Genomic DNA, 13043 nt, shown 5'->3' with positions numbered 1-13043 from the left:
CGGTTCCAAAAACACTGTGGCCAAAATACAGCACTGCAGGCCGCACATTTGCTTGGATATCTGATAAAAATCTTTCTGTCCTGACTTTCCGAAGAAGTGCATCTCCAGTTTTGCTTCGTGCTGACTCTCCAGGAGAGTGAGTGCATCTACTTTTGCGGTAGGTTTCTATTTCTTCATTCTTTGGACATGGCGGAGAGTGGGGGTCCCCCGGGCAGAACAGTCTTGGTCATAGGACACTCTTTTATCAGTCGATTGGATGCGTTTGTTGAACATCGCACGACCACTGCGTGTGGTAGAGCAGTAAGCCGTGATTTTTGGCTTGACAATACTGTAGTAAAATGGCTCTACCTCTCCGGTGGGAAAGTAGCGAACTTCGGACGACTTTGCGCCAACTTCCCACAGGCGGACCTAGTTTTCTTAGAACTATGGTGTAATGATCTATGTGACTCGTATAAACTCCTAACGTCTCCACTTGGTCGCATATAAGGCTCGCTCAGAGAAACTTTCCCGCATACTTTGCTAGGGACGGTTTGCACCTATCCACACACGGGAACATGTTATACTACAAAGTGTAAGGGGGGACATCACAGCAGCTTTAAAAAACATGTAAATAATGCAACCGTTGATTCAGTGGCGAGATGCCCAGATATCAACTGCATCATCAGTACAGATTGACGATTCCCCTTTAAGAAAACCCTGACGCGAACTCTCTACATTACAGAATTGTGACTCATACTTTCCAATCGTTCCCATTCTTGACTGGGTTTGCGACATGTTCGCCTAAGCGGGCTCGTTTGGCGGGTTCTTTATCGCGATAGCTCTGTTTGGTGGTGGGAAAAAATCCTGACTAACATTACGGTAGAAAGTGTACAATCGATGGAAAAGTTGTAAGATTGGCATAATATTTTTACACTGAAAATCTGTTCATAAGATGTGTGTTTCGGTTGTCATGGTAACCATCATGTCTCAACGAGCATTGTGAATCGTACACAAGTTTCTATAGCTGTTTATCAATATCTATTTGTATTGAATCCATGTCAGTATTAAAATACCTTATATTCCCGCCAAACGAACTGTGTCGGCTATTGTTTATTCCCATTCTTTATTAAGGTGTCGGCTAGAGAGGAAGGCATAAATTACTTTTCGTGAAACGAAAATACAAATTTATGCCGGATACGATTGTCGACTCCAGCCCGCTAGGATCATATTTCGCAGAAGCGCGGGGATTCCTTATTTGGAACCTGTAAGTGACGCCGAGCCCGAAGAACTGACCAATCAGAATCCGTAAAAACCATGTGCTTCATCGGGCGGGCCAGTGCTCGGTTCCAAAACACTGTGGCCAAAATACAGCACTGCAGGCCGCACATTTGCTTGGATATCTGATAAAAATCTTTCCCCTCCCACCCTACCCCAGGACCTCTCCGCCATGTTCCATACCTCTGCTATTATATTTGTATGTTCAGTGATTCAAATCACGCATTCTTACCAATCGCTTGATTATGGACAGGACAGCACGTAACCGGAACGTAATGCGCATGCGCGAACCTTGTTGGTCCCTGGGGGCCCTGGAACGCACGGACGGCGGTGCAACCGTGCAGATGTATAGGCTGATTGCAATAACACGACACCTGTTTGCATCATCAAAACTAGTCAGTCGAAAGGTCCTGTATATGTATAATCTAAATTAAGCAATTTTACTTGACAGTGATGATGACAAGATCATTACTAATCGTCTTCAAAAAGTCGGCCCCCATTGAAACGTATTTAAAAAGAAACGTCATGAGTTACTAGAGAAGCCCATATAAGGAATTGTGTGCCCATATAAGGGTAATACCATGTGTAACAGTTTCAAAATACCCGTGTCTTCAAAATATCTCCTGCAATAGGTGGGATTTTACTGCAACGCTACCCCAAAACCCTTCAGTAGCCGCAGGTCATATGCGGTCAAGGGTCATAGTGCACATAGCAGACGGCAGCTGCAGACGACACTTGAGTTTAGTTGTGATTATTGATCAATAAAAACAATTCCTCTGTACATTTGTGTCAAAATGTGTACATGGACTATTTTCTTATAAAACTACAATAAAAAGGCATGGTTTTTAGGAGCCATAAGGTGTCAGGGTATTGAAAATCCTCCCCTCTAGCGGATTGACATTGTAACTCTCCTTACTGTCATCTCCGGCGGCGGCAAATTCAGAACGGCGTGGCTATTTACACTCCCGGAGTGTATATAAAAGACAAATAGATTTTATATACACTCCGAAATACTAGCCTCCTTGGTAGGCCCAAAACCTGGGTTTTTGTGAGTGTTTGAGGATTCAGGGGCACCAAGTTTAAACCTCGGTGTTCAAGTTTATCTTAGTGGATGATGAAAATCAGAAAACAACACGGAAATCCCCACCGAAGTTCGAAAACACAGGGTTTTGACCTACGACCAGAATGTCAGCCAATCAGCACTCGACAGGGATTTCCCGCTATTTTTCGTCTCCCGCTGGCCTGGTCTCTCGCGCCAACATGGCTGCCGCGCCGTCCCTACTGAAGTTAGGGGACGAATTTCTCACTTGGGCAGAGTTTAAGGCAGCACTGGACAACTATCAAGAAACAACACACGCTGAGCTCAGTAAGATCAGTAGCAAGAAGGTGGAAACTGAGAACAGGAAATTACCTGAAGGCGTCCAAAAGTTTCCGTGTGCTCATGTTTATAAAGCGGTGAAGTTTGGATGTATTCATTACGGGAAGCCGCGCCTGTCAGGGTCGGGAATCCGGCCAAATCAGTCGTGAGTATACATCGATTTTTTTCTCATTGTAGCTCAGGAATTTCCTTTGGCTTGTTAAGTCACTCTTGAAGCCATACTAGCCACAATCCTTGGCCAGACCGAGACGAAAGATCTACTCTACTCTACTCTACTCTGTGGTGCATGTAGTGGGGAGGGGGCAAATTTATGACTATTCAGTACTGGCGGGAAATTATGTGCAGGGCTCTCCCCAAGCAAATATTATGAAACATGTTGTATGTTGTATTCATACATTACCCTGACAGGTTGACAACTAATGACGCACAATCTACGCGTACATCAACACAGATTGTTTGAAACTGACTTTACTGAATGCAAAAACTCAAGCTGACATACCAGCAATATCGGTTGTAGACCCGAACCTTCCAGTTCTTAGCCACTTACCAATACGTGTCGATGTTAATCCATGTCCAGATTAAGTTGTGCTCAAACAAGTTGCATGTCCAAGTAAGGTGACCATTTTACCATGTTTCATTTGAGTGGCATAGGATGTCAGTTAAGATATTTCACCTTTCATATTTATTTTGCAGGCAATTCTGTATGGCCTCCACAAGATCAAGGGAATCAGCATGGAGGCAGCTCAGCAACTGATGGATAAGGGACCAGAGCGATCCCCTGAAGAGACGTGGTACAGGGACTAGAAAGAGGAGGAGAAGAACCATCCACCGGACATTTTAGCTAGTTTTTTAAAAAATTTTAATTTTTTATATTCCACAATCCCAGAGCCGTGGTCTTTATTCTTTTGTCACATGTTACATGATGATATTTACAATATATACAGTATGTTTATTTCAATCTATCAGGTAAAGAAGATCCCCCCATTTTCTTTTTGCTTTTCCGTATGATATATTTTGCTCTATTTTTAAGCTGGACATAAAATCATTTAAGAAAACAGAGAATGGATCAATTATTTTGTAGAAGCTTTTTTCCTTATATAGACACCAGGTTTTAAATATTGCATACTGTGCTATACCAATCATATGATTACCTGCATTTGTTTGTTGTAAGTTCCTTGGAAGTCCATATATTAATGTTTCAATATTGATATCTTTTATGATAATTATGATGTTCAGTATTTTTTCAGTATTATGATGTTCAGTATTTTTCCAAAAATTTTTAAGTCCTTTACATTGAAAGAACATATGGTTTTCGTCCTCTATTTCCAAACAGATGTTACATAGAGGTGACTGTATTAATTTCCATTTCTCGGGTTCTAACATATTTCTGCCTATCGCTTTGTGCCAACTACAGATAACATGTTTGTAGTACAAAGGTATGTGTTCCATGTTAGGACAATCCCGTTTGTCTTTAAATTGCATATTTAGAATAAGGAAATCTTTTCCAAAACTGTTAAGAAACAGACGTGGAAGTATCTTCCAGTCCCCCTCTGAGTTATCCATTAACCGCCTGATAACACTAGCATGTAAGGCATCAATTTGCGATGGAATATGAGTCATCTTTAGACCTGTATTACAATCTTCGACCTGATGTCCAAAATTTATAAGCATTTTAGCTAGTTAGTTAGTTACAGAGGTAGCTCAGGACCTGCAGCAAGTATATGTACCGGTATGTACTTGGATACAGAGGTAGCTCAGGACCTGCAGCAAGTATATGTACCGGTATGTACTTGGATGCTCGACGTTGTAAACCTTACACACACAGACTTGTCAGCCTGCATGACCCAGGAGCAAGTAGGGGAACAATACTCTGGCATACTTGTGAGCAAAGTTATGTAGAGTGACATTAGACTGTGAACACATGTTGTATAACCAACAGTGTCTTTTGATAAAAGCTAGCATGTAGTTAGCTTTGGCTACATTGATCACAGTATGTTTGTTCCATTAGATTATATGTTTTCTTTTTGTTTTTGATAACCCCTGGCCTGAAGTATCTTGAGCAAAGTTATGTAGAGATATTTGAGCAAAGTTATGTAGAGTGACATTAGACTGTGAACACTTTAAAGAAAAGACACCAACGTAACCAAAGTACCAACAGTGCTTTTGATAAAGCTTACGCATGTACTTAGCTTTGGCTACATTGATCACAGTATGTTTGTTCCACTAGAGTCACTAAGTAAAAGGAGCTGACCTCAAACACCTGGAGTCAGTGTCTCTTTTTAGTAATAGAAAAGTTTATTGCAAATTCCTGCCAAAGGCTAATTGCAAGTGACATAAACAAAAGAACATTGAAACAGAGTAAAGAATAACTTCCAAATCTACATAATAAAATGTAATACATCTTAGGAAACTATAGCTATGTCTAACACTATGTCTGAAGGGTTTACCTTCTCTTTTGTAGACCACGGAAGACGTAATGTCGCACTTTAGTAATAGTATAGACAATTAAGCCATGCACGTGCAAGTTTAAACTGTCTCAGTGAAACTGCGAATGGCTCATTAAATCAGTTATGGTTCCTTTGATCGTCACATCCTACATGGATAACTGTGGTAATTTTAGAGCTAATACGTGCGGAAGAAGCGCCGACCTCACGGCCTGGCGTGCATCTATCAGACCAAGACCAACCCGGGGTTCGCCCCGGTCCCTTTGGTGACAAATAGATTTTATATACACACCGGGAGTGTATAAAAAAGACAAATAGATTTTATATACACACCGGGAGTGTATATAAAAGACAAATAGATTTTATATACACTCCCGGAGTGTATATAAAAGACAAATAGATTTTATATACACACCGGGAGTGTAAATAGCCACGTTCAATTCAGAAACCAGGAAGTGGGTGCACCCATGGTTCAGCCATGGAAAAGATTTGTTTCCAGCGGGGAAAAACCCGAGGAAAAGCCGGATGCACCAGCGGAACCGAGACCCTGGTACTCGTTGACTTGTTGACGGCAAGGAGGCTGGGAATGCCTCCTGGAAGTAGACTGTGTCGGCGACACTACGACCAGATCCGCCGTCCAACAACCTGTTGCTGTCCCGCACCGCCTGCCGGGAAACACTCGTCTACCTTGATACCATGTCCCTCCCGTTTTCTAGCAGTATTTAGTAGTATTCAATCACGTCCAACGGCCTCATCCAGCATCTGTACTTCTTGTCATCGTGACGTGGACAAATCACCGATGTTCAACCAACATCCACAATATACACCGCCCGTAAAGCGAACAAGGGTAAGCCATGTTTAAAGCTCACTGAACTGACGGCTAAATATATGCAATATTCCTTCTTATATGATGATAAAATGAAAAGAAATATCTTGATATCTTCCCTGTAAAATAAACGCAGAGAAACACAGGAAAACATTAAAGAATGTTTAATATTTCAGTCATGTTACATCTTCAGTCTATGTAAATCTTATGCCACAAAGTCATTTTATCTTGCAAAGGCCACAGCAAGTACATTTTATGGATGACATCCTCCAGAGACTCTAAATTTAACGGGATAGGGCGAAAAACAAGGTGGGCAAAAAAAACAAGATTCCTACATTTTCAAATTTTGAGATAATGAACCTTGTTGAACAGTAACTGAGGCGACAAGACATGATATCACAATCAGGTCTTCTGTTCCTGAATTCAACAGTATTTACTGCTCCAAATCCATGCGAATGGACTGACACGGTCATCATACTAGGAAAATCTGTATCTATACATGAATCTGTATCTGTACATGAATCTGTATTCTGATTGCAAATAAAAAGATATCGAGTGATTGCCATACTATACAATATACACATACACTGGTTCTTGTAGAAAATCAGGCGAAAATCAATGCACATGTTTGCTGTGGCCTAACAATAAAAATGATGAACTGCTACTACATTCATCAACGTTTCATGCCAGTATCAAAAAAGCTTGATATGTTAAAGCATTACTAAAAAAAGGCTGTTTAAGTAATAATACAAGCAATGTCTTGTCTCATAGATCCCAGAGCCTAACAAAGATGGACAACAAAATACTACTAGTATACCGGTAGCACGCTGTCTCTTCCAGGTAAGATGTGTACAAAATATTCTCAACAAACTGACATTCATGATGGCTTGTCCCTATTATATTGTTACAATGGGGCATAAGTTAACATCAATCAATCCACAAACAGTTTTAAAGTTTCTACTATAATTCTACAGAATTATTGGGCTGAAGTTGATATCTCCTCTTTGCAAACTTCAGGCTCCTGCTGTCCTGTCCACCTGCAACATGGAGAAGCCAAGTAAGTACAACTTCATCATGTATTAGCAACATGCTAATGCTTAGGCAATGACAAATCAATTGTTACCTTCAATGTAAAGTTAACCGTTATAATGCAGTACTGTCTTCACTATATATGTGTGAATAAAGCTTTAACTTTTTTGCAGGAAAGGACCTGCCTACACTGGTAGGAGAGTTTCAGCTGGCTCTTTATAGAGCCCAGGTTAATGACAAGGAGTTACGCCTGTATGATCCAGACCGGATGGAAGCCTTTGCAAACAAGCACGCACCTGGGCTATGGGACAATCTGCTGGACAGCATAACCAGGACAGACCAGAGACTGGACCCGGAGAACCTAGGGAAACAAAGGAAAAAAGTTGTTACGATTCTGTACGACTTGGCCTATGCCAGGTAATTATATGAATGGCAAAAAAATGTTACCAGCAGTGAATCATGCATGCATTTCTTCTTGTAGTTTTTTAAAGAATTATTCATATTTTGGATGGACCATAAAATGTTAGATATGCTTTTTCTACCTATGCCACTAACTTAAGTCACAGTGATAGTCTCCTCCTGTATTAATTCTAGGTCACAAAAGACAAATACACTCCACATTGATGTGGGGAAGGAATTGCGTCACCGCGGGCTTTCCAGTGAGGGCTTGCATGCTGGGGGACAACTGCTCTACAGTGCTTCGAAAACCACAGTTGAAACCAGCATGCAAGGCGACATGAAGACCTTATTGGAGAAGAACATGGCCACCATTTACAGTGCAATAAAGGTGATTAGCTGACTGTCTAGTACAACCTGTCAGTCATCCCTTGACTCCTGTACCTAATGTAGACCACTAATTATTGATCTGATTCTGAGTGGCTGTGTTACAAAAGTGTTGTAGTGTGGGAACCAAACATCTTAAGTACGAGTGGTGTTGTAGCACATGTACAAGTAACATGTCTTTATTCTTTACGCCCAGGAAAGAAATGTTGTGTTACCTGTTTCCCAAACCCACCCTAGAAAAAACTGCCAACCTTAGCCTTTTTTTGTGTGGACCCCTTCAACTTCAAGGGACATTTTTTTTTTTCAACTGATCGATCATTTCTAGCCCCATGATCTGACACTCAAGTGATGAAACGAAACGTTGCACGTTTGGTTGTGTAAAAAGAAAACCCTTATATCCTGTACAGCCAGTTTTCCAACATTGGCATTGAAAATGTTTATACTGCTAAACTGTGTTGTATAAGTTGGATCACTATAGATTCTAATAAAAAAAGAAAGAAAGATAATCAACCTAAGTTTTCCAGGACTGAAACAAGAAACACAACATTTTTTTCAAGGCCTTACATATATCTTTCATATTGTTCTTACTCAGGACAAGAAGATGCTGATCTTGATGTTAGATGATTTCCACGTGATCCATACGAATCCACAACCCCACAACCTTTGTACCTCCACTGCCATACACATGGCCACAGCAATGCTCAACATTCTGCAAGCCCCTGCAGTCCCCTTAGCACCTGACATCCACTGCATTGCTGAGACAACCAAAAAGGTGCCGTGCCCAGGAGGGATTAGCCCTTCTTATGCAGAGAAGGTAGTGGTGGACATCACCAGCACGTTCCACCAAAGTGTCCGGGCCATGAAGCCAGCAGAGATTGAGCTGTGTGCCCAGAAGTACGAGCAGACACTGAAGGATTTCAGGTACAAAGATAATCAAATAAATGCTCATGCATTAACATTATTAGAGGAAAAAAGAATATCAGTACAGTCAAGTCAGTAGAGTCTGGTGTTTTGCAAATTTCAAATGGCCCTTGTCTGGGGAATATCCCCATCTAGTACATGAACAATCTGGTAGTTTCAAATATCCCAGTGCACCCAAAGTACAGCTAATTAGTTGTACAGTACTTTGAACACACTAGGATGTTTGAAACTTCCAGATGCATATATGTATCACTGCCATTTTGCACAATCACACTCACACAGTTAACATATACATGTACACACACTTGAACAACTAAGGTCATCATAAATTCATATACCGGTAGCATGACTTCCACTGTTAGACATGAAGCTAGGTTGACACTGATATGCAGACCACATGTGTAGTTGAGAACTGTAAGTATAACATGCTTTTAAAGAAGTAATTCAAACAGAGTTTTTTATAATTGTTGCAGAACATACTGCCAGCCAGGGGATCATGATGAGCGTTGCACCCTCCAGTCCTGCATCCTACTTGATGAATGGGAGCAGCCATTGCATTCAGCAGAAGACTACCAGCGAGCCATCCTACATGTCCTGGAGTTGTACCCCCCACTAAAACAGTACATACAACAGTACACGCTTCTCCTCGCTGCAGATTGGCCAGGATTTTTCCTCCCAAAGAAGCTTCTTGCTCATGGACTGCTACCAAAGGGGATATTCCCCAGACAAGGGCCATTTCACATTTCGTTGAACTTCAATGAGCACTCATACTGCATGTTTAAGCCAATCTTCCAATGCCTGCACAAAGCCCTGTGTAGTGGTGAGCCACCCCAGAAACCAAAGTATGATCGCATTGTGTTCCTGCAAACTGCCTTGTTCTTGGGGTGGGATGTCATCCGTTCAGAAGTGCTGGAGAAGTTTGCCACCTGTAAAGACCCAGAGTTACTTACCCTTCTGTTGCTCCTGGAAGAAGTCAACCCTATAGCGGTTTTGCTGTACAGTGTCATTTTCCGTGGAGGAAATTATGACATGTGGTACAAGCTTGTTGGCAAGTGTGCTCTGCTGTTCCTGCAATGGGGTCGCCACCATTATGATCGAGCAACACTGTGCCACCTGACTGATGATCTCTATCTAAAGGAAAACTCTGCAAACCTCTTTGGTGCAATCACAGCAAACCTCTCAAGCATCACAGAAAAGCCTGTGGAAGTCTTCCACAGTCTTCTACGAAGAAGGACGAAGTCTTGGTCAACTGCACAAGGTATACAGCGAACCGCAAGGACCACAGCTATGAGGCAGTTCAACAATGAGTTTCTCACCCATCTTTGGCCTGAGACCAACCATCCACCGAGCAAAGACTATCAGCTCGTTCAAGGTGCAGCAGCAAAAGTCCTCACAAACCTTCTAGCTGATGTCCGAAAGAATCTCGGACAAGCACAGAGGGTCACTCTGTCCCTCAACAATGGAAGCAGGGTTGCTACACAAGACTTTTGGCTGCCATCTCTGCAGACAAATCTCCCAACAAAGTGTATGCCACTTGCATACCTCCTTGGGCATGATCCAGACCAAGCACAGAGATGTGATGCCAAGTGCCAGCAGAACAGAAGTCCTGTGGTCAGACTCACATGTGGCCACTCATACTGTTGCACAACAACATGCCCAGTGTGCATACCTGAACTTCAAAAGATGGCAAAGGACATTACCAGGAAGTTCAATGAAAGCCTTCTCCAATCCACACAGCATCGACAGAACAGCACTGCATCAGAGGAAACACAGCAGGAGCCCGAGCCCACTTCACTCTCAGTATCTCTGTCCAAACTGAGTGATGAGGAAAAGGCTACATTAAGATCAGCTCCTTTTAGACAAGAACTGAAAGAGACTGTAAAGTCTTGGCCAGATGTGACCCAGCCAAGCAACATGAGCAATGTGCAATCTGCCAACCTACCAATTGTAAGGCAACGCAGGTGTTCATACTGCAGACAACAGGGCCATGTGAAGACACGAAATGGTAGGGTACAGTGTCCCAGCCTCTTAGCTCAGGCAAGAGTTGAGGAAGAAAGAAGACGTAATCAGCTACAGACTGCTGCTCCAACTCCAACCTGCCCCAACACAACAAACCCCTCTTCTAGCCAACAACAACACCCTGTCCCAAACATCAAGAAGTACCTGTTCCCACAAGAATTCTCTCAATCAACAATTGATGGGAGGAACGGCAGCAACGCCTGTGTATTGATTTCTGTTTTATTTGCCAAAAGATGTATTTCTTTACCTACCTTGGTCAATACTAGTATCCTGCTACCTCTGGCGGTAGAGGCGATGCGAGAAGGAAACAGGTTGTTTGACACACATTTCTCACCTGGGTCACTTCTGACTGTTGGGGAGGCGAACAATGTTTCTCCTAATCAGTTCGTGAATGTGTCTACTGAACAAGCTGTTGAGTACAACCTTGACACACAGTATGGGCTGAAACACCACATTGTAACACTTCAGAATGGCCAGGCCCTCATGTACACACAGAGTTCTACCACTGTATCGGTGATATCTAGTCACCAGCATATCATATTGTTTGATAGCCACCTTCATGGATGTAATGGGGCGATTCTTATTGTAGCAAAGAAAGAAGTAAGTGTCCCTGCTCCATCTGTAGTACAGTCCATGCTGCAGACTTACAGGCTTCACCTTGGTGCTGTCAGATTAGGAACAGTTGTAGTAGTAAGCTGAGTGAGTGCCACACCTGTACCACACTTCCTGAAAGTTTATCTCAAACAGTGAGACCTTGACGCACTCCAGCTGTGACCCATATGGTCACTGGAGAAATTGTCTTTGTTTGGGTTGCATTGTTTATAGTTGGATTGTAAAGAATCGATATTGCTATGTGTATACAAGGTATAAGTCTAAAGAGTAGACCTAACATGGCACATGTACAAAATAAAAATGAAATACTGAACATATTTTGCTGCCTTATGACATTTGTTTATCGGAGGGACGAGCACGTAATACTGGAGGAACATAAAACATCTCACACACAAACCTACTAAATTTGAAGGAATTCAAAATGGACAAATCAAACAAATTCCAGCTCTTGTCACAAGGATAAGTCCTTTGTCCATGATTTCCGGCGTCTGGCGAAAGAGCAGCACCTTTTCTCAGGGTGCGCCCTCCCCCTTTTGTGTAAACCTTGCCAAAATGCCATTTTTACGGTCAGTTGTCTCATTAAAACCCTATCGAATATCTTCAAGCACCTACCTTTGAAACCAGTGAAGGATCCGTCTCGTTATGAGTCAACGTTATCTGTCGTTTTCCCAATTTGTAACGCAAAAAAGACGAAATCTTCAGCACAAGACACGATTTCAGCCGCCATTAGCACCCAGCTGGGGGTCCCTGGTTTCGCGCATGCGCATTACGTTCCGGTTACGTGCTGGACAGGACACATTTATTGTACGATGCGGTGCTACCATTATCGCATGAATATATGGAGCTACAGATTGGTTCACTATAAGTTTTGTCTGTTCTACTAGCAGACACCGTGTATCATAAGTTACGGTGCCGTGTATTGTGGCCTGTAATATACATATTGTCAACTTCAATGCCGCTCCTTTGGCTTATAGCTCTCAGGGTTTGTTTACACTTTTTCTCTGTTTTATTGACAGATGCGGTGTATTATAATATCGCTCGTTTGGCTTGTAGCGGTCAGTGTTTGTTGACACATTTTGTTCTGTCCTGTTGGCAGACACTGTGTACGGTGCCGCTGGTGATTGTGGCTCGTACTATATATTGTCAACTTCCTGGCCGCTCGTTTGGCTTGTAACGGTCAGTGTTTGTTGACACATTTTGTTCTGTCCTGTTGGCAGACCCGGTGTACGGTGCCGCTGGTGATTGTGGCTCGTACTATATATATATTGTCAACTTCCTGGCCGCTCGTTTGGCTTGTAGCGGTCAGTGTTTGTTGACACATTTTGTTCTGTCCTGTTGACAGACACTGTGTACGATGCCGCTGGTGATTGTGGCTCGTACTACATGTATATATTGTCAACTTCCTGGCCGCTCGTTTGGCTAATGTAACGGTCAGTGTTTGTTGACAGAACAAAATTATCCCCCTGACTTAGCAGTCTTGCAAACGGGTTATGCGTTGGTTTAGTAATCTGATCATAATTGATTCCATAAACTACATTGCACATAGCGAAACCCATTTTAAATCATGGGCAACCATCTTAACAATTTCCTTTCTTTTGAGTACTAGTCATGTCGCCACCACGAAAGAGTGCCCGCGTAGCGCGGAGGCGAGAGGATCTGGGTCCCCCGCAACCGACCGACGGCGGTAACGGGTTAACACCTGAAGGTGACATAACATCACCACCTCGCAAGGTTCCCAACAAACCCAAACTGACCATGAAGACACTCCAGCAACAGC

The 13043-nt window shown here is 42.6% G+C and overlaps 2 long non-coding RNA genes across 2 annotated transcripts; one reads left to right on the top strand and one right to left on the bottom strand.

Moving 5' to 3' along the window:
* The first annotated feature begins 2413 nt into the window (after positions 1-2413).
* LOC109479424 lies at positions 2414-4516 on the top strand. The gene is made up of 3 exons (XR_002140786.1): positions 2414-2777; positions 3326-4328; positions 4382-4516. It is a non-coding gene; the product is annotated as an uncharacterized LOC109479424 (long non-coding RNA).
* Positions 4517-6469: 1953 nt separating this feature from the next.
* Positions 6470-11985, bottom strand: LOC109479426. Its single transcript, XR_002140787.1, has 3 exons — positions 11879-11985; positions 7228-7292; positions 6470-6939 (listed from the first exon to the last, which is right to left on the bottom strand). It is a non-coding gene; the product is annotated as an uncharacterized LOC109479426 (long non-coding RNA).
* Between the last annotated feature and the right edge of the window lie 1058 nt (positions 11986-13043).

The sequence above is a fragment of the Branchiostoma belcheri genome, unplaced genomic scaffold (genome assembly GCF_001625305.1).
Source record: "Branchiostoma belcheri isolate BF01 breed outbred unplaced genomic scaffold, Haploidv18h27 scaffold483, whole genome shotgun sequence".
NCBI lineage: Eukaryota > Metazoa > Chordata > Leptocardii > Amphioxiformes > Branchiostomatidae > Branchiostoma > Branchiostoma belcheri.
This window is presented reverse-complemented; position numbering and strand designations above follow the sequence as displayed.